This window comes from Tupaia chinensis, unplaced genomic scaffold (assembly GCF_000334495.1).
Source record: "Tupaia chinensis unplaced genomic scaffold, TupChi_1.0 Scaffold144642_1, whole genome shotgun sequence".
In the NCBI taxonomy this organism is placed as follows: Eukaryota; Metazoa; Chordata; class Mammalia; order Scandentia; family Tupaiidae; genus Tupaia; species Tupaia belangeri.
The window spans coordinates 196006-217980 of NW_006204503.1; the positions used below are offsets into that span (position 1 = coordinate 196006).

The window sequence follows — 21975 nt, forward strand, 5'->3', positions numbered from 1 at the left end:
CACTAGGCATTCCTCCTGCCGATGCTGGAGGCTAGACCCCTTAGAAGAGCAGAACTACTATAAACTACAAGCACTTTGCACAGGGTCTGAGGACACCAGTCTGGGTGTTACAGTTTCTGTTGGCTGTGCCCCACACAGACCTCAAAAAAAGCCCGAGGTCTCTATTAGTCCCACACCTGGCACCTGCTACAACAACTCCCACCAGATATACTTCTTTGACTGGTGGAGTCCCCATGCATTATGTGTCACAGCCAGGATCAGAGGGCCACTGTGGTCAATACCTCCAGGAAACTCCCATCCCCAACAAATTCACATCACTGCATCTATAAACACTTGCAATCTGGATCACAAAAGTCCTCATTTATATCACATAGTGATTTGAGAACATTTTCCCTTCCTCTTTTTTTTTTTTTTTTTTTTTTAATGTTTTTGAATCACCACGTGGGCACTTCCTGGAGAGACAGAGAGGGAAAGTGAGAAATCACCACCCAGGAAAGATAGCCACACTGCAATCCCTTCTCTTCCATTCTCTTCCTGGGATTTTAGGTCTGCATGCACACGAACCCAGCATGATTTCTAAATTGCCAGATCCAGGCTGTCAGATACAGGATTTGAACTGCAGTGGGCCATATGGGAATCCAGTGCCTTAACCACTGTGCCACCTGCTGGCCCTGCTCCTCTCTCTAAAAGGGTCTTCCAGCTCTGACACCACAAACTCTGGCTTGCACTGGGCCCAGTTCCAACAATAGCTCCAGAGCAAGGGCTACAGAGCAAGGGCCCCAACCTCCTGGGGAAGCCTTTAAGAGTATGTTCCTGCAAGAGAAAGGTGTCAAGACTGATATGCAATGCAGCTCAAACACGTGGAGCTCTCCCTCCTGTGGGAACCTTCCAGACTCCGTTAGCCTCCACTCCTGACTAGCACTGAGTCCAGCACGTGCCATAGTCCCAGAGCATAAGTCTAGTTCCTAGAGAGGGCCTTCCAATTTTTTAGGCAAATACTCTTGGCTCTGTCGTCCTGACTATCTGCTCCCTCTTCACTGCTAGGGTTAACAGACTCTCTAACCAACTTCCCTGGCCCCTAACACTTTCTATGGCCAAGAGGCTCACTTGATGATACCCACATCCAAAAAACTTCACCACTACTATCACAAACACAGGAAGTCTAGTATACTGAGGTACTCACATTCTCCACTGCCAGTGAATACACCAGGAAAAAACCTGCAGAAATTATACTAGAATACCCACTCAAAACCAAATCACCCACCAAATCAATACTTAATAGGCACATTTTCAAGAAAAAATCTTCCACATAGAAAGTTTACCCCCCAAATCAAAAGAGGGTACTATCCTACCAGATGCACAGCTATCAATGTAGGGATGCAATGAACATGAAAAAGGAGGGAAACTTAACACCTCCAAAGGAATACAATAACTCTCCAGCTACAGATCTCAAAGAAAAGGAAATTCTTGAAATGGCTGAAAAAGAATTCAAAATGAGTCTATAGAAATCCTGCTTCAATGAGATACAGGAAAACAATGATAGGCAATTCAAAGATATCAGGAAAACAATACAAGACTAAAATGAGAATTTCAACAAGAGGATACAAATCGTTAAAAAAAAAAGTAAAAGAAAAGAAAAAAGAAATTCTTGAAATGAAATGTTCAGGGGAGATTTTGTTGCTTAGTGGTGAAGAAAGCTGGATTCCACCTGGCAAATCGTGTTTCACATCTCAGGCCTGGTGGCTTGAAAACATGCTAGGTGCACAGTTGCATGCCTAAAAATCCCAACACAATGGGAAAATGAAGGGACTGTGCTGTGACTATGCCCCCATTGGGAGGTGCTTACTCCCTCTACTTTTCTGTCTCTGCTTCTTTCTGGTGAGCACATGTGTACTCTTAGAAGAAAAATGAAAAATATTCAAGAAATCAAATAAAAATATAACACAGAGCTTCAACAACAAATCAGAGTAAGTGGAAGAAGGAATCTCAGATCTGGGGATAGCTCCATATTGTGGTAGTTAAGCACTGTGTAGAGGGAGCAAGATTCCACATGGCCAACTGTGGTTGGAATCCTAGCCCTGATGGCTTAAGAAATATGTTAGGCATGTGTATATGCGTACCCAAAGTTGTTATGAAATGGGGAAAAAAAGATTTCAGTATGACCATGCCTTATTTGTATGGGTGTGGGGGTCTCTTTCTCTTCTCTCTGGTGAGAACAAGCACCATTTGACAATTAAAAAGAACCTCAGACTTGGAAGATAAATCCTTGAAGTCCAATCAGTCAAAGAAAAAACAGAAAAGAGAATTTAAAATAATAATAAAGCATCAGATGGCGTAATGACTATGTTACTGGATTCCCACGTAGTCAACCATGGTTGGAGTCCTGGACCAGGTGGCTTAAACCTTAGGGTGTGTGTGTGTGTGTGTATGTGCTGGCGCACACATGCACGCACCCAAAATCTTGAGAGCAGAATGGAGGAAAAAGGATTGTGACGTGGCCATTCCCACTGGGGAGTAATTTCTTGCTTTCTGTCTCTCTGGCACTCTGGCAAGCAAATATATCCTATAGCAAATGTCTCTCTCAAAAATAAATAAATAAATGAAGATAGCCTTTGGAATTTATATGATACTGTAAAATGAAGAAATATTACCATCATGGGAGCTCTTGAAAAAGAGACAAAGATAGAGACTAAAAACTAGTAAAATAAAACCCAAAATTCCAAAGTAATTGGAGGAGATATAAACATCCAGCTAGAAGAAACACAAAGATCTCCAGAGTCAACCCAAAAGATCCTTACCAAGGTATATTATTATACAATTAAAATGTCAAAAGTCAAAGATAAATAGGGAACCAGCAGTTAACATAATGGCTGTGTCGCTGAACTCCCCACATTGTCAACCGCGGTTCATGTCCCGGACCCGGTGGCTTAAAACTCATGCCGGGCGCGTGTGCATGCATGCCCAAGATCCCAAGAGGAGAATGAAGGAGAAGAGCTTGCAGCATGATTTCTCCTCTTGGGGGTGATTTCTCGCTTTCTGACTCTATGTCTCTCTTTGTCTGTCTGGCGAGTGCACGCGCCCTATAGCAAAAACCTCTCAAAAAAAAAAAAAAGTCAAAGATAAATAGAGAATTATGAAAACAGCAAGAAAAAAAGGTCAAGATATATATAATAGAAAACCCATCAGACAAATGACAGATTTCTTAGAAGAAACCATGCAGGACTAGAGAGAATGGGATGATATGTTCAAAATTCTAAAAGAAAATAATCTGCTCACCAAAGAATATTTTCGCCAGCAAACCTATTCCTCAGAATAGATGGGGAAATAAAGTCTTCTTCAAACAAAAACTGAGGGAATTCACCTTCACTAGACTGGTCTTACAAAAAATCCTCAAGGGAGTCCTACATTTGAAAGCAAAAGGGCAATAACTACCAGCATTAAAACAACAACAACAAAAAAAGAAAGAAAACATAAAACTCTTAGGTAGAATAGATACACGAATGAGGATCAGAAAGGGATCAAACCCTATTATCATAATAAGTCCATCAAACCGGGACTAGCAGGTGGCATCATGGTTAAGGCACTGGACACTCCTACATGGCTGACCATGGTTTGAGTTCTGGACCTGGTGGCTTGCTTTCTCACTTTCCTTCTCTCTGTGTGTGTGTCTCTCTCTGGTCAAATTAAAGTAAAATGAATGAATGAATAAAAGTAAATAAATAATTCTTTTAAAAAAAAGTCATCAAACCATAAAGACAGTAAAAAAGGGAAACAAACGAACAAACCACCACCACCACCAAGCAGAAAACACTTAACATAATGACAGACATAAGTTTTTGTTTGTTTGCTTGTTTTGGTAGGTTTTTGCCATAGGGTGCACGTGCTGGCCAGAGAGAGATAGTGAAAGGGAAAGTAAGAAATCATCCCTAGGGAGGATGGCCATGCTGTAATCCCTTCTCCTCCTAGGATTTTGGACACACATGTATACGTGCCCAGAGTGATTTTCAAGCTGCTTGCTTGGGGACTTGAACTATGGTTGGCCATATGGGAAATCCAGTGCCTTTAACTACCACACCACTTGCTGCCACAAGTAAGGTCTAATATGTCTATAATATCCCTAAATGTTGGGACCAGCAGATGAAGTAAAGGTTACATTGCTGAGATCCCACATAGTCAACCATGGTTTGAGTCCCAGACCCGGCGGCTTAAAGTTCACACCAGGCATGTGTGTGTGTGAGTGTCCAAAATCCTGAGAGAAGAATGGAGAAGGGATTTTGGCAAGGCCAACTCCCCTGGGAGGTGATTTCTTCCTTTCTGTGACTCTGTGTCTCTCCAGCAAGTGCAAGTGCCTTACAACAAAATTTCTTACCAAAAAAAACCTAAATGTAAATTAATTAAGCTCTTCATTGAAGACATTAGAATGAATTAATGGATAAGAAAATAAACCAAACAATAATCTGCCTAAAGAAACACTTGCCTCACCTACAGACACACATAGATTGAAAATCAAAGAATGGAGGGCCAGCACGTGGCATGGAGGTTAAGACACTGGATCACACATAGCCAACTCTGCAGTTCATGTCCCAGACCCAGTGGCTTGAAATCACAGTGGTCATGTGTGTGTGTATGCCCAAAATCCCAAGAAAAGAATGGGAGAGACTGAGGTGTCATTATCCACCTGGGCGGTGATTTCTCAGTTTCCTCCCCTCTCTCCATCTCTCTCTGGCAAGTGTACAAGCCATATTAACAAAACCTAAAACTAAAAAACAACAACAAAAAAGTATAGAAAAAGATATTCCAGCAAATGAAAGTCAAAAGTGAGTAGGAGTTGCTATACTGATATCAGATAAAACAGAGATTAACAGAAATTTTTTTGAGAGACTTTGGCTATATGATACATGTACCCACTAGAGAGACAGAAAGAGACAGACACAGAAAGTGAGAAATCATCACCCAGGGGAGATGGCCACGTCACAATCCCTTCTCCTCCACTCTCCCACTGGGATTCTGGACACATGTGCCTGGTATAAGTTTCAAGTCACTGGGTCTAGGACTCAAACCACAGTCAGTCACATGGGAGTCCATGCCTTAATCACTACACCACCTGCTGGCCCAACACAAATGTTTTAAAAAGAGATTTTTAAAGACCCTTATATAATAATACAGAAATCAATTCAACAAAAAGACATATATCAATAGTGAATATCTGTGTACCTATCATGGGAACATCTACATATATAAAACAATTATTATTAAAGGAGAAATAAACTCCTAATATAATAATTGTTGGATACTTCAACACCCCACTCTCAGCACTGGATAGGTCGTCTAGACAATAAATTAACAATGAAACATGAGACATAAACTATATCACAGACCAAGGAGACCTAACAGACATTTACCAAATGTTCTACCCAACAACTTCAGAATACACATTCTTCTCATCAGCAGATGGATCATTTTCCAGGACAAATCACATACATATCCCAAAAAATTAAAGCGAATAGAAATCATATCAAGTATCTTTGCTGACTATAAAGGAATGAAACTAGATTTCATAACAAGAAAAACACTAGAAATCATATGAATGCATGCGAACGAAATAACATGCTTTTAAATGACTACTGGGTTAACAAATAAATCAAGATAAAATGTTAAAAACCATCACAGATGGAGGCCTGCAGTTGGTGTGGTGGTTAGGTATGGAGAATAGCTAATCTGAGAAAACACGTGACCTCCACATGCATGTAGAAAAGTGTTTTTGTGAGTTTTTTTAGTAATGGCTATGAGAGTATCTATAAATGAAAATGTTATTTGTTATTATTGGCTATTTTGTTGTAGTTGTTGATATTTGATATTTGATATCATAGGGCAGTATGAGGCTAAAGGAAATCACATATATTTATCAAAATTAGCCCAGGGAACCGGCAGTTAGCGTAATGGCTATGTCGCTGGACTCCCACATAGTCAACCACGGTTCGCGTCCTGGACCCAGTGGCTTAAAACTCACACTGGGTGCGTGTGCGTGTGTGCCCAAGATCCTGAGAGGAGAATGGAGGAGAAGGGATTGTGGCGTGACCATCGCCCCTGGGGGGTGATTTCTCGCTTTCTGTCTCTATGTCTCTGTCTGTCTGGCAAGCACATGCACCCTATAGCAAAAACCTCTCCAAAAAAAAAAAAATAGCCCAAAAAGATTAGAGAAATTATATGGCACCAGTTGTTGTTATTGTTATTATTATTTAATGGAGGAATTGAATATTTTATTGTCTTATTTTGCTGCAAAGCTGTTGCTTCAACTGTATAAAATAGCACCAGCAAATGAAGTATATGGCAAAACTACGATAGTACTGCTCTTTAACATTATACAACTAACAAACACTTTGCTCCACTCCCACTTATTTCCAATGGAGAGGAAATGAAGTATTCTGACCCACATCCAGGGATGGTTATACACAGTGCTCTATAAGGTTTAGGCGAACAGTGTTACCACTAATTACATCATTTTTATAACTAGTTTTTAATCACAGATAATTTCATGAATTCCTAATACTTGAGCACAGACTAAGAATCATAGAATATTGTAAAAAAGATACATTTGTGTTTATTAAAAACATGATCATTAGGAAGTTAACAGGTTTTTCTTTCCAGTAGTGGTGTTCAGAGTAGTTTCTTTTTCCACTGGTATTGCTAAAAGTTGCAATTTAAGTCTTCTATCAACCACTAATTTACGACAACTATGCCTGGATTAAGTTGTTTCACACAACTTTATTTAAGGGTTCTTTTACTCTTCAATAGACTTTACATATTTCTCATACGCATCTTCACTCATTAGTTCATCTAGTTCTGAAGAGTTACTCAGAGTCACCTTGATCAGCCAACCATCTTCATAACAAGATGTGTTGACAAGTCCTGGATTTTCTGCAAAAGCTTCATTAATTTCAGTTACTCCTCCTGACAGAGGAGAATAGAGTTCACTAATAGCTTTTACACTTTCCAAAACACCAAACTCATCTTGTTTGTTCAGTTTTGTTCCAACTTCAGGCAGACTACAATAAACATCTCCCAAAGCTTCCTGTGCAAAATTGCTGATTCTCACTGTTCCATTACCGTTTTCTGTTGTTATCCACTCATGTTTCTCCATGAATTTACGCACCGACAGCAGAGCCGTTCCGTGCACAGCGTCCGGACAGGGTCCGCCACAGCCCTGGCGGGCGCCGAGGCAGTGCACAGGCTGCAGGCCACGGCCCGCACACTCCACGCCACTCGCAGCGCCATGTTCACAGAGACGTGGAGGGTCTCCGAGCTGCGCCAGGCCGCCCGGGGCGGGGAGTGAGGTGGCTTATTATTATTATTTTAATAGACTGGGGAATAGGACACCTCAAGAAAGGCTATTAAGGTTGAAACTTTGTATGTAGGACTTTACATATTTAACAGAATACTTAAATTTTTAGCAATTTTAGTTTTTAGTACATATCAGCAGCTTATGAGTATGTGGTTAATAGACAAGTAAAATTTGATAAAAATTTTTAAAATGTCTTGACAAAGTCCAATAAAATAGTCTACACGCATCTAAAAGTCACATGTTTTCTCAGACTGACTGCTCTCCATAGTTCGGGGCACTGGACTCCCATATGACCCATCACAGTTTGAGTCCCAGATCTGGCAGCTTGCTTTCTCACTTTCTCTCTCACTCGCTCACTCTGTCCCTCTCTGGTCAAATTAAAATAAATACATAAAGTTAAATTAAATAAAGTTAAATTTAAAATAAAAACACCACAGATGATTTTACTGCCAAATTTTATTAAACCTTTAACAAAGAGCTAATACCAGGGCCACCAGGTAGCATGATGATTGAAGAGCTGGACTCCCACATGGCCAACCCTGGTTTGAATCCCAAACCCAAAAGCTTGAAAAATCATTCTGGGCACGTGTGTGTGTGTGTGTGTGTGTATGCCTAAAGTCCCAGGAGAAGAATGGAGGAGAAGGGACTGCAGTGTGGCCAACATCCCAGGGGGTGACTTCTCACTTTCCTTCTTACTCTCTCTCTCTGGTGAGTACACGTGCTCTATGGCAAAACAAACAAACAAATAAACTTAATTAATTAATTAAAATTAATAAACTTGTTTTTTAAAAAGGAAGAGCTAATACAATTCTCCTCAAACAATTCCAAGAAACTGAAGTGGAACAAACTCTCCCAAATTCATTCTAAGGGGCCAGCATTACCCAATACCAAAACCAAAGACACAACAAAAAAGGAAAACTACAGACCAATATCCTTAAGGAACATAGGTGAAAAAACCCTCATCAAAATACTAGCAAATCAACAGCATATCAAAATGATTGTACATTCATAACCAAGTGAGTTTTATCCCAGGAATGTAAATGCATAAACATGATACACTATATCGACAAACTGAAGAATAAATGATCATCTCAATAAATGTGTGGAGGGAACCAGCAGTTAGTGTAATGGCTATGTCGCTGGACTCCCACGTAGTCGACCGCGGTTCGTGTCCCGGACCCGGTGGCTTAAAACTCACGCCGGGCGCGTGTGCGTGCGTGCCCAAGATCCCGAGAGGAGAATGGAGGAGAAGGGATTGCGGCGTGACCATCCCCCCTGGGGGGGGATTTCTCGCCTTTCTGTCTCTATGTCTCCGCCCTACAGTGAAAATCTCTCCAAAAAAATAAATAAATAAATAAATAAATAAATAAATGTGGGGAAAGCATTAGAAAAACTCTAACATTCTTGTATGACAAAAACACTCAATAAATTAGAGCTAGAAAGAATATACCTCAAAATAATAATAACAAAATAATTAGCTTAGGACAAACCCAAGCTAATATGACACTGAATTATTTAAAGTTTACCTCAAGAACATGTAGGATTTCTCTTTATCTTGCTTATTCCAAGAACCAGAAGACAAGGATATTCCTTTTCACCACTTTTTTAAAATTTTTTTTTCAAAATTATTCAATTTTTATTCATGAGAGACACGGAGAGGAAGGGAAAGGGAGAAAGCAAGCTACCAGGTCTGGGACTTGAACTGTGGTGGGCCATGTGGGACTGTCCAGTGTCTTAACCACCACACCACCTGCTGGCCCCCTTTTCACCAGTCTTATTCCACATAATATTAGATGTCTAACCAGAGCAAGTATGCAAGAGGAAGAAATAAAGGGTACCTAAATTATAAAGGGAAGCCAAACTGTCCCTGTTTGCAGATGATATGAACTTATATGAGAAAATCCTAAAAGTTCAAGACATTTACACACTATTTGAATTAATAAATTCAGAAAAGTTTTGGGATACAAAATCAGTAGCATTTTTATACAACAACAACAAAATAGCTGAAAAGAATAGCAATCTCTTTTACAATAGCTACGAAGACAATAAAATACCTAGGAATAAATTTAACCAAAGAAGTAAAAGATCTCTTTAATAAACACTTAAAACCACTGATGAAAGAAATTCAAGAGACAAAATAAATGGAAAGACTATCACATTCATAGATTAAAAGAATCAATGGGGACCAGCAGATGGCACATAGCAGTTATGTCACTGGACTCCCACATGGCCAATCATGGTTTGGGTCCTGGACCTGGTGGCTTGAGAATCATGCCAGTTGCATGTCCATGCATGCCCAGGATCCTAGGAGAACAGAAGAGAAGGGACTGTGGTATGGCCATCTTCCCGGGAGGAGGGGGGGTGGGATTTCTCACTTTCTCTCTCATTGTGTCTGTTTCTCTCTTTCCATTGAGCACACGCACCCTAAGGCAAAAACCTCTTTTTTAAAAAAAAATACACTACGGAAAGTGATCTGCATATTCAATGTGACCCTATCAAAGCAACAATGACATTCTTAATAGAAATAGAAAAACAATCATAAAAGCATAGAATTACAAAAGACCTCAAACAGTCAAAGTAACTTTTGTGAAATGAATGGAGCTGGAGGTCTCATACAACTGGATTTCCAAACAGACTATAAAGCCATAATAACAAATAAGAGCATGGTCCTTGTGAAAATGAAACAAAAAACAAAGACAGAGACCAATGGAATAAAACAGAGAATCAGAAATAAATAAATAAATATCTACCTACCTATCTATCTATCTATATATAGCCAGCTGATTTTTTACAAAAGTACAAAGAACATCAGAAAAAAAAACCAGTTTCTTCAATAGTGCTAGGAAGACTGGACATCCATAGGCAGAGTGAAACTATACATATACCTCACCACATAAAAACAAGTCAACTCCAAAAGGATTAAAAACTTAAACATAAGTGAAACTATAAAATTCCTAGAAGAAAATAGGGGTAACTCTTCAGAACATTGGTAAGGCAGAGTTCTTGAATAAAACCCCAAAGCATAGAAAACAAAAGCAAAAGTAGACAAAAGGGACTCTAGCAAACAATCTTCTACACAACAAAGGAAATAAAGCAACACTCACAGAATGGGACAAAAAAATTTGCATACTACCCATCTGATAGGGGATTAATAATAACCAGAACATAAAAAGAACTTAACAGCAAAAGCAATTAAATAATCCAATTTAAAAATGGGTAATAACCTAAAAACAAAACAAAAGCAACAACAAAAACAGTTCTCAAAAGACACACAAATGGCCAATAAATATATGAAAAAATGATCAGCATCACTAATCATTAGTGAAATGCAAATCAAACCACACTGAAATTTGAATAGCTATTATCAGGACCACAGGTGGTGTGGTGGTTAAACCGCTGGAGCTCACATGGTTGATTCTGTGGTTTGAATACCATACCTGGCAGCCTGAAAAACATGCTGGGCATGTGGGTGTGTACCCAAAATCCTGAGAGGAAAATGGAGGAACAGGGACTGCTGCACGCCATCCCTCTTGGGTGTGTGTTAAGGGGATTTCTCACTTTCCTTCACTCTGTCTCTCTCTCCAGTGAGTATAAGCACTCTATGGGGAAAAAAAAAATCTAAAATAAAAAAAGAATAGCTATTATCAAAAAGACAAAAATCAATAGATGCTGGCAAGTATGTGGAAAATGGAACACTCTTTTATATTACTGGTTGGAACGTAAATTAGTACAGCCATTATAGAAAACAGTATAGAGAATCCTCAAGAAACTAGAAACAGAATTGCCATATGATAAAGCAATTCCACTATTAGGCATATATCCAGTGGAATGGAAATCGGTATGCTCTAAACATACCTGCATCCCAATGTTTATTGAAGCACTATTCACAATAGCCAAGCTATAGAAGCAACCTAAGTATCAATCGATGCATGAGAGGATAAAGTAAATGTGATAGATACACACAGAAAGAGAGCGTGTGAGCAAAAAAACCAGAAATTCTATCCAGCCATGATAAAGAACAAAATCCAGTCATTTGAGGTTAAATGATGTGCCTGGAGAACATTAAGTGAAATAAACCAGATACAGAAAGAGAAATATGACATGTTCTCCTTCTATATGGAAATTAGGGAAAATGACCTCATAAAAGTAGACATATAATGAACACTGACTGCTGGGGAAAAACAAAGGAGGGGTTAGAGGGATATTTATTAACAAATATAAAATTACATATAAAGAGACCAGCAGGTGGTATAATGGTTATGTCTCTGGACTCCCACATAGTGGACCATGGTTCAAGTCCCAGACCCAGCAGCTTAGAAAGACCCATGCTGGGGGGGACCAGCAGTTAGCGTAATGGCTATGTCGCTGGATTCCCACGTAGTCGACCGCAGTTCGCGTCCCGGACCCGGTGGCTTAAAACTCACACGGGGCACACGTGCGTGTGTGCCCAAGATCCCGAGGGGAGAATGGAGGAGAAGGGACTGCGGCGTGGCCATCCCCCTGGGGGGGTGATTTCTTGCTTTCTGTCTCTCTGTCTCTCTCTGTCTGGCAAGAGAACGTGCCCTATAGCACCTTTCCGGGAAAAAAACGTTCCCTTTAACAAAAACCCCTAAAAAAAAAAAAAAAAAGACCCACGCTGGGCACATGTCTGTGCATGCCCAGGATCCCAAGAGGAGAATGGAGGAGAAGGGATTGTGACATGGCCAATCCCCTGGGTGGTGATTTCTCACTTTCTGTCTCTCTGTCTCTGTCTCTCCAGTGAGCCAGTGAGCACAAGCACACTACAGCAAAAGCAAAAATATCTAAAAAAAAAAAAAATTGCATATATAATATAAAGAATAATGTCTAGTATTATAAAATACAGTGGCAACACTGGTTAACAACAACTTACTACATATAAATGTTACGAATGGTTGAGATAATGAGTATAATATTTATCCTGATTTAATCATTATGTGATGTATTCCTATACTGAAAAAAATTATGCTGTGACAATTATTATGTTAATAAACAGTATGATTAAAAAAAAAAAGGCTTGCCCTGTACCTCAGTGGTTAAGGGAGTTAGATTCTACATGGCTGACCACAGGTTTGAATCTGGTCCAGGCATCTTGAAAATCTCTGTGCAGGTACATGCTTGCCCTAAATTCTGATGACAGAAGAAATGAAGAAGAAAGGACTGTAGCCTGATCATACCCCATTGAGGGATGCTTTCTCTCTTTCTGGAAAGTATATGTGCCAAAAGGAAGGAAGGAAAGGAGGGAAGACAAGAAGGAACAGAAGGAAAAATACATGGAAACTAAAAACTTGTCTTTGAATGATTACTTGGTCAACAAAGAAATTAAGAAAAAATGTTAAACTTCCTTGAAATAAAAATGGAAACATTACATAAAAAAAAAATCTATGTAACCAGCAGTTAGTGGACTCTCATGTAGTTGACAACGGTTCAAGTCCTGGACCCGGTGGCTTAAACTCACACTGGGCACATGTGCATGTGTGCCCAAGATCCCAATAGGAGAAAGGAGGAGAAGGGACTGTGGTGTGGCCATCCCCCCAGGAGGTGATTTCTCGCTTTCTGTCTCTCTGTCTCTCTCTGTCTTTCTGGCGAGCACACGCACCCTATAGCAAAAAATCTCTCCAAAAAAAAAAAAAAAATCTATGAGATACAGCAAAAGCTTTGTCAAGAGAGAAGTTCAAAGCAATAAGGGCCTACATCCAAAATGAACAATCCAATGACGCATCTCAAGAAATTAGAAAAGCAAGAATAATCTAAACGCAAAGATAGTAAAAATGAAAGAATAAAGATCAGATCAGAAAAAAACGAGTTACAGACCAAAAAGAAAAAAAAAAGTAGAAAAACAAAAAATCAACAAAAGGAAAAGTTGGATTTTTTAAAGTATAGAAGAAAAACCATTAGTTAAACTAAGAAAAAGAGAAGACCCAAATAAATAAAATGAGAAAGGAGGCATTACACCTGATACCACAGAAATACATATTTTTTTAAAATCATTAGAGACTCCTATAAACTATGATATGCCAGCAAGCTGAAAAACTCTGAGGAGATGAATAAATTACTGGACACACACAATCTAAATCTACCTGGAAAAAATAGAAAACCTAAACAGACTAATAACAATGAATTTGAACCAGTAATTTAAAAAAAAAAAAACCTCTTACAACAAAGAAAAGAACAGGACCAGATGGCTTCACCGCTGAATCTTACAAATCCTTTAAAGAACTATTATTAATTTTTCTCAAACTATTCTGAAAGGTTGAAATAGAGGGAATCCTCCCCAAACGAATTCTATGAGAGTAGTATTACTCTGTTATCAAAATCAGACAAAGACAATAATAACAACAAACTACAGACCATTATCTCTGAAGAACAGAGAAGTAAAAATGTTTAACAAAATAATAGCAAACCAAATTCAACAGTACATGAAAGACCTTGAAAGTATGATAACAATAACAAAAATAGATAAATGGGTTACGCCAAACTTAAATTCTTGTACAGAAAAGGAAACAATCAATGAGGGAAATAGACAACCTAAATAATGAGAGAAAATATCTACAAGTTATACTCCCAACAAGAGACTCATAACCAGAACATAAAAGGAACTCGAACAGCTCACCAGCCAAAACAAGTAATCTGATTAAAAAAATAAGCAATCAATCTTAACAGATAGTTCTTGGAAGAGGACATACGAATGGCCAACAAGTACATGAAGAAATGTTCAACATCACTAATCACCAGGGAAATGTAAAATAGAACCACAATGAGGTATTATCTCACTCCGGTTAGAATAGTTATTATCCAAAAAGCTAAGAATAAAAATGCTGGTGTGGTTGTGGAGAAAGGGGAACTCTCACACACCACTGGTGGGAATGTAAATTAGTACAACTAGTATGGAAAACAGTATGGAGGTTCTTCAGAAAACTAAACATAGAACTACCTTTTATCAAGCTAGTAATCTAACTTTTGGGTATATATTCAAAGGAAAGTAAATCATTATATTCAAGAGATATCTGCACTCCCATATTTTGGGCAGCACTATTCACAATAGCTAAAATATTGAATCAACCTAAGTTTCCAACAGCTGATAACTAGAAAAAGAAAATGTAGTGGGGCCAGCAGGTTGTGTAGTGGTTAAGGCGCTGGACTACACATGGCCGACTATGGTTCGAGCAGATCTAGCGGTTTAAAACTCATGCCAGATGTGTATGCATGCATGTCCAAAACCCCGAGAGGAGAATGGAAGAGAAGGGGTTGTGGCGTGACCATCCTTGGGAAGTGATATCTCACTTTCCCTGTCCCTGTTTCTCTGGTAAGTACATGCACCCTATAGCAAAAATCTTTAAAAAAAAAAAAAAGAAAGAAAGAAAAGGAAAGAAAGAAAAGAAGAAAATGTAGTATATATACCTACAGAATACTATTCAGTCATAAAAAATAATGAAACCCTGTCACTTGTAGCAACATGAGTGAACCTGGAGGACATACTGCTAATAAGCCAGGCACTGAAGGACAAATAATGTTTTCACTCATAAGTAGAAGCTAAAAGATCTTATCACAGGCCAGCCAGGGCTCAGTGGTTGAGGAAGCCAGGTCCCACATGGCTGATCACATAGTTCAAATACAAGTCTCAGTGGTTTGAAAAACACACTGGGCACATGCACACGTATGCTCCAAATCCTCCAAGGATGAGACTCATAACCAGAACATACAAGGAGAAGTGGAGAAGTGACTGTGGCACTACCACTCCGGTTGGGAAGGTTCTTTCTTCCTCTCCTTCATTTGTCCTTTTGTCTCTCTCTGGCATGTGCACATGCCTTCTGGCAAATTTCTAAGCAGCTGTCAAGAACGCTGCAGAAACATTAAGATGAAAAACTGTTATCATGGAAAGAAAATTTTGGTAGCTGAAAGGAACACCGAATTCTGTTCAGTATTTATCATTGTGGCTGTGGCACTTGTGCTAGGCACTTATACAAAGGTAAGTTTAAAATATTTCTGCTTAGTAAGAGCTTACAATAAGCAGAAAACATATGTGCACAGATGGCTATCAAAGAACTGTTAAGTGTTAAAATACTAATTTTGATTACAGTATACAAAAGTGAGGAACTGAGGAATAAAGATGTGTAGGAGTAATGGGGGCCTGATCTGGAGAAGCAAAAGGAAGAGAAAGGAGGTCCAGTTTATAACATATTGTATAGCTACTGGACTTATGTGACTACATACATGTGGGACTTATAAAAGAGGAAAAAGCCAAACATTATTCCAAGTTTCTGGCTACTGACAGATTTCCAGTACTCCGTTCAGGAAAAATGAGGTAAGTTTGAAGAAGAATACAAATTTGGCTTAACCATGTTAAAGAAATAATTTCTAAGCCAAGAGAAGAAATTGACAAAAAAAAGATAGTTAAACTGAGTCAAAACTGGAAAAGTTGGAAGCCCAAGATCTTATTAATAATAGTGATATTTACTGAGCTCTATAGGAGGACGCCTTCAAAAGTTCATGAAAAATACATATTATGAAAAACCTATCCATGGATTTCAATTTTTTTGCACCAAAATAAATTCGTACTTTAATTCCATTTTCCCATAAACTTTTGTCCCCCCTTATACTATTCTATGTGCAATGTATTTATTAATAAGTATTATCTTATCTAATCATTACAATAATCTTAAAAGATAGATATTATTACCATTTTACAGATGAAAAAAGCTAAGATTTAAAAGTTAAGAAACAGGGACCAGCGGGTGGTATGGTGGTTAAGGCACTTCCGCATGGCTGACCATGGTTCGCATCCTGGACCTGGTAGCTTGAAAATCATGCCAGATGTGTGTGTGTGTACATGCCCCAAATCCCAAGAGGAGAATGGATTGAGGTGTGGTCATCACCCCGGGGAGTGATTTTTCACTTCCCCTCTCTCTGTCTCTGTTGAGTGTATATGTCCTAATGGCAAAAAATCTTAAAATTAAAAAAAAGATAAAAAATAAGTTGAAGGTAATCCAGCCTTGTAAAGGACAGAGTTGGAATTATTTGAATCCAGGTCTGACTGAGTGGCTCTTTTAAGAGTAGAAACTCCAGAGTATAATATTACATAGTTTTTTTGAATGACCTTAGCCAAATCAAGTCTATTTTGTGTTACTTTTCCTATTTAAAAACTGAGTACGGACAGGTTATTAAGTTTAAAAACGGCTTTAGAATCCAATGATAGCAACTTAATTTATCTATAACAAACTGTCAGCATTGGGAGCTCACAGAAATTTACTATGATTTCCAGCAGCAAGTTGATCCAATGTGATACTATAAGAACTGCTCCCTTTAGCTAGTCAGCTTTAAAGGTATCTTCTATGGGGAAACAGCAGGTGGCATGGTGGTTAAGGCACTGGATTCCCACATGGTCAATGGTGGTTCGAGTCCCAGGCCTTCCAGTTTGCTTTTTCACTTCCCTGACCCCCTGTGTATCTCTCTCAGGTGAGTGCACATGCCCTATAGCAAATTTAAAAATAATAAGTAAAATTAAATAATTATTTAAAAAATATATCTTCTATGTTTCTACAGTACAATCTTAATTACAGGAACAAAGAATTACTTTCTTTGGGTCCGGCAGGTGGTGTGGTTAAGGTGTTCGACTCTTACATGGCTGACCATGGTTTGAGTGCCAGGTCTGGCAGCTTGCTTTCTCACTCTTCTTCTATCTCTGTCTCTCTGTTCAAACTGAATAATAATAATAATAATAAATAAATAAAATTAAATAAATGATTATTTTTAAAAAAAGACTAACCTTCTTAGAAAATGTTTGGACTTTCAAGATAGATTAACAGAACTTATAGTTTTTGTTTGTTTGTTTTCCAGGGAGATTTTTGCTATAAGGTGTGTGTGCTTGCCCAAGAGATAGACAGAAAGTAAGAAATCACCCCCCCATCCCCCCACCCCCCGGGAGATGGCCATACCACAATCCCTTCTCCTCCAGTTTCCTCTCGAGATTTTGGGCACACATATACATGCACCCAGCATGAGTTTAAAGCCTCCGGGTCCAGAAGTCAAATCATGGTAGGCCATATGAGAGTCCAGCAACTTAACCACTACATCATCTGCTGGTCCCTAGAACTTATAGCTTTAATAAACTGTCAAACCACTCAAGAAAAAAACAAAGTATTTTCAGTACAGTCTATAATACTATAACCCTTTTTAAACAAAAAGACATGCTTTAGAAAATAGAATAGTATACTTCCGGCAAGTAGCTTACAATCTGGTAGGTAAAAATTTTTTATTTTATATCCCCTCAAAAGAACTTGTCAAATTACTAAATTAAAATTTTATAACTAGAATATAAAGGAAATATACTTTAAGAGTAATACAAACAATAAATAACATAGTGTCACGTAAATATTAGATAATACTGTATAGAAGATAATTTCTTAAAGTATATTATGATATTTAAATATTAGAAAAAATACTTTATGGGCCAGCCAGTTGCCTAGTGCTTAAGGCAACTGGATTCCACATAGCCAACTACATGGTTAAAGGCCCATACCAGGGGGATTGAAAAACACTACAGCATGTATGCATGTGTGCCCAGATACCTGACAGGTGGAGGAAATGAGAGAAGGGATTGTAGTGGGACCACTCCCAAGGAGGTTGCTTTCTCTATCCCTCTTTCTCTCTCTTTTTGTCTCTCTGGCAAGTGCACGTACCCTCTGGCAAATTTCCAAAAAATAAAACTATATACAAAAAAAAAGCTTTAAAAAGTCTGTCTAGTTGGTGGGCCAGGCAGGTGGTAAGGTGGTTAATGTGGCTGGATATCCATGGCTGACAGCATGATCTGAGTCCAGACCCGGTGGCCTGAAAAACACACCAGGCACATATGCGTGCATGCCCAACATCTTGAGAGGAAAGTGGACGAGAAGGCACTGTGATGTGGCCATCTTCCCAGGGGTGAGGGTGGAGGGTTGCTTGCCAGTTCCCTCTCTCTTTCTTTACGAGCTCATGACTCCTGTAGTAAATGAAAAATTAAAAAAAAATTCTACCTAGTTGGGGAAAAGATATTTCCTACTTTCAAAATGTAACTGAAGTAGTTTTTCTCTAACAGTATTTTCTTCAAAGAAATCTGACATCTACACTTTATCAGACATAATAGCTTGGGGATTTTCATTTCCTATATTGTGGATTATAATAATCACTGTTCCTATGACAACAGTTGCTCTAGGAAGCGTTAATTTAAATGAAATATTTAGAGATAATATAGCCACTATTAGAGTAAATAATAAAATTATGTCTCCCTGGGCTATTATTTTTCATTAAAGTGAACTAACTTTCTGACATTACTCAATTTCTTAGAAATTTTCATACATTCTTTACAATCCAAATGATCTTTACAGTATTGATACTATTAACCATAAAGACTGTTTTAGGGAAAAAGTAAAAAACAAACAAACAAAACCCAAAATAACTTGAACAGTCTGTAAAGATTAACTTTGAAATTTAAAAGATTAAATAACAAAACAGATATTTTAAAATTAATAAATAACAAAAATTATCTTTGGGGATCACATTTAATTAAGAAAAAAACTAAGGGTAGAAAGTAGGAAGAAAAGGTAGGAAGCCAGTACAATTCATTTTAATGACATCAGAATCTATTTCATTTTACACTTGGGGATTATCAGGCATGAAAATCAATGCCCAATTTAAAATGACATACAGCATATGTGAAAAAGCCAGTTTCTCCTGCCAGCAAATAGCCTAAATGTTAAGTAAACCAGAGGCTGGAAGGGATTAGTTGAAATGTCAAAAGACAACCTTTTACTTTTACCTGCTCATCCTTATAAATACATTCTTATCCCTCAGGCATGCTTTCCAAACAAATAGTTTCAATCTGCAGCAGCAAAGGGCCCAAGGCAGCCTCTGCCATCTTATAACTGTCAAAGAGATTAGTCTTTGATCTATTTGGGAGGTCATGCCCACATTCATGCTATATAGTCTAACAATGTTATACCTGTTGACCAATGCTTCTTTAATGCCTAATGAGACAGACATTTTACATTATGGAAGTTAACTGTGAATGTTTATTCTAAGTTTTGACAGAAAGTAAACACCATAAATTGAGCTCAAGTGTGGTTTGGAAAAATGATCTTTTAGACCAGTTAACATTACTTTTCAAATACATTTTACAAGTCTTTCTCAAAATAGAAAGCTATATTTAATTGTACTTTATAGAAGGAGTTTAAACCACTTGGTTCCCATTCCTAATAAATGAGTGCATGTGTAATTTCGGAGGGATGTGTGACCAGCAGGGAGAAGACAAACTATTTTATCAAATTTGAAAGCCAAAGGCCCACGGTTGTGTTTTGTGTGGCCCTTCCTGTGGCTTAGTATCTTTCTAATTATTTTCCAAACATCTAAAAATCCGGTTATTTCACCACAGAATTCAACTAGTTTATTTGTGTAGTTTATTTATTAAGTTTGCAACCCATTGATTCAGATGATGCAGTGATTCACAGACACTTTTATTTTTATAACTGTGGAGTATGAAGTTCACACAAAATAAAAATCATATTTAATATGGTAATTTTCTAGACAACTAAGAATGTATTTGCTTCATCATCTAACCTGACATAAGTAGAAATAAGATCCAGAATAGCAAAGGTAACAATAATCTATTGGTGCTACTTACAGACTTGTTTTAAAATACCAACAGACAGTATTCAAGCAGAAGTTAAATGATTTTAGATTCTGATAAGAAAATACCATTACACTGGAGTATATTTAAGGTCAAACAATAAGTTTCTTAAGCTCTCCATGCCTTGGTTTTATTCTAGAAACATTATAAGTAGTATAGCAATAATACAAAATAATCAAGACTGTACCATGTATGTTAACAAGAAACTAGGTCACAATTTTGAACATCAGATTATTTTTTCATTTTTTACTCAAACCAAACGGTGTTAACCTTAAATAGCTCTGTACAAGAGTAGCCTTTTATATATAGTTTCTAAAGAAATAAATGATGTGACAAGTATGAGCTGGAACTATAAATGCATCTCTTCAGTTTACTATTACTTCATATGAAGTATGGTAGATTTTATCCCAATTCATATAAATATGTATTATGATTTCAGTAATAAGTGCCTTCCTGAAAGCAATCAACATAAGCAGAGTACACTTTTTTCTGGTATGTAAGTTTGAAGACAAAAGTTCAAGTCTTCAAATAAGACTAAGAACAAATAATCAGCTAAAACTCACTAATTAAAAATACTAAGAAAACTATGCTTCAAAAAAAAAAAACAAAACCCACATTTGTTTAGCAAACACTCAAGAAAAATAGTTTTATCTGTAGCCAAAACACAGGGCCTAAAACCTAAACATTTAGAGCAAACCAAATCTGGAAGACAGAGACAGTGCATTAGAGACATTTATGGCTCCATATCATCACAGTGTAAACATTCTTATCAGAGTATCACAATATAAATTCCAATGGTTAATGTTCTAAATTCAGTGTAAGACTTTGTATGTGAAATAATTTTACTAGATAAAAAGAGTATTGCTTATTTTATTTCAGCTGGCATATTTTCAAGATTTCTGAAACACAGAGTTAACCAAATATAGAATGTATATTTTTTCTAAACAGGAAAAAATTATTTTCTGCCAAGAGTTAAGAAGCTAGGTTCCTTTTTAAATTAAACACACACATAGGTTAGAAAAGGTTTTCAGCTATTACTTTTCCTGCTACATTAGGACCTGACCATAATAATCTACCCCCCAAAAAAAGAATCAAGACACAGTAACAATAATATGACTGGGATCCCTATTGGGGGTCTCTGTCTCTCTCTCGCTCTCTCACAATAAGAAAGGAAAAAGAAACTTTAAAAAAAAGTTAAGTTTCTTCAGTTTATGAAGAGGCTACTTTTTCATAAAATACCAATAAAAATATATACATTGGCAGAAAACAGGAAAGTGTTCAAACAGTTCTGAAACAATTTTTTTTCTAAATAACTCCTACAATTGAGCTCAAATTTTCTGAAAAAGTGCAGCTAACATTAGCATCCTTTAACATCCTTTATAATTCTTTTTAGTCATGTTGCAACCTTTGGGTTGTTTCTGAAAACAGAACTACAAAAATATACCAGTGGTGTAATCTGAAAAAGAATGTATAATTGGTCCTGAATTAGTCTAAATATAATTTTATTCAAATATCATAAATCTAGAGCTTTCTTTGTTAAAGTTACGTATGAAAGCCTAATACATATAAATAAACTTTACAACATAAAATATTATATTATATAAGAAAGCAGTGTTAGGCTGGCCCTTGCATCATAACAGTTAAGTACTCACAGAGGAAGTCTGCTCCTCTGTGACTGACCAGGTTTTAGTCCCAGCCCTAACGACTTGAAAAAACATGCTGCATCCACAGCCTAGGATTCTGACAGGATGAAGAACTGGAGGAAGAAGGACTGAGATGTGACCAGGCCCCATGGGGGAGAAGGGGTTTCTCCTCCCCAATCCTGCCCCATACCCCAGCCTGTCATTAAAAACAGGAAAAAAAAATTCACTTTACACACTAAGTGATATATAGTGATTAAATGTATAAAATAAACTAAACACACACACACACACACACACACACACACACACAC

At 37.6% G+C, this 21975-nt stretch overlaps 1 protein-coding gene and 1 pseudogene across 1 annotated transcript in view; both read right to left on the reverse strand.

Annotated features, from left to right (window-relative positions):
* Window positions 1-21975, reverse strand: part of BRIP1 (BRCA1 interacting DNA helicase 1) — a 172412-nt gene that overhangs the window by 28176 nt on the left and 122261 nt on the right. The gene's annotated exons all lie outside the window — the stretch shown is intronic.
* LOC106733733 (glycine cleavage system H protein, mitochondrial-like) lies at window positions 6782-7275 on the reverse strand (annotated as a pseudogene).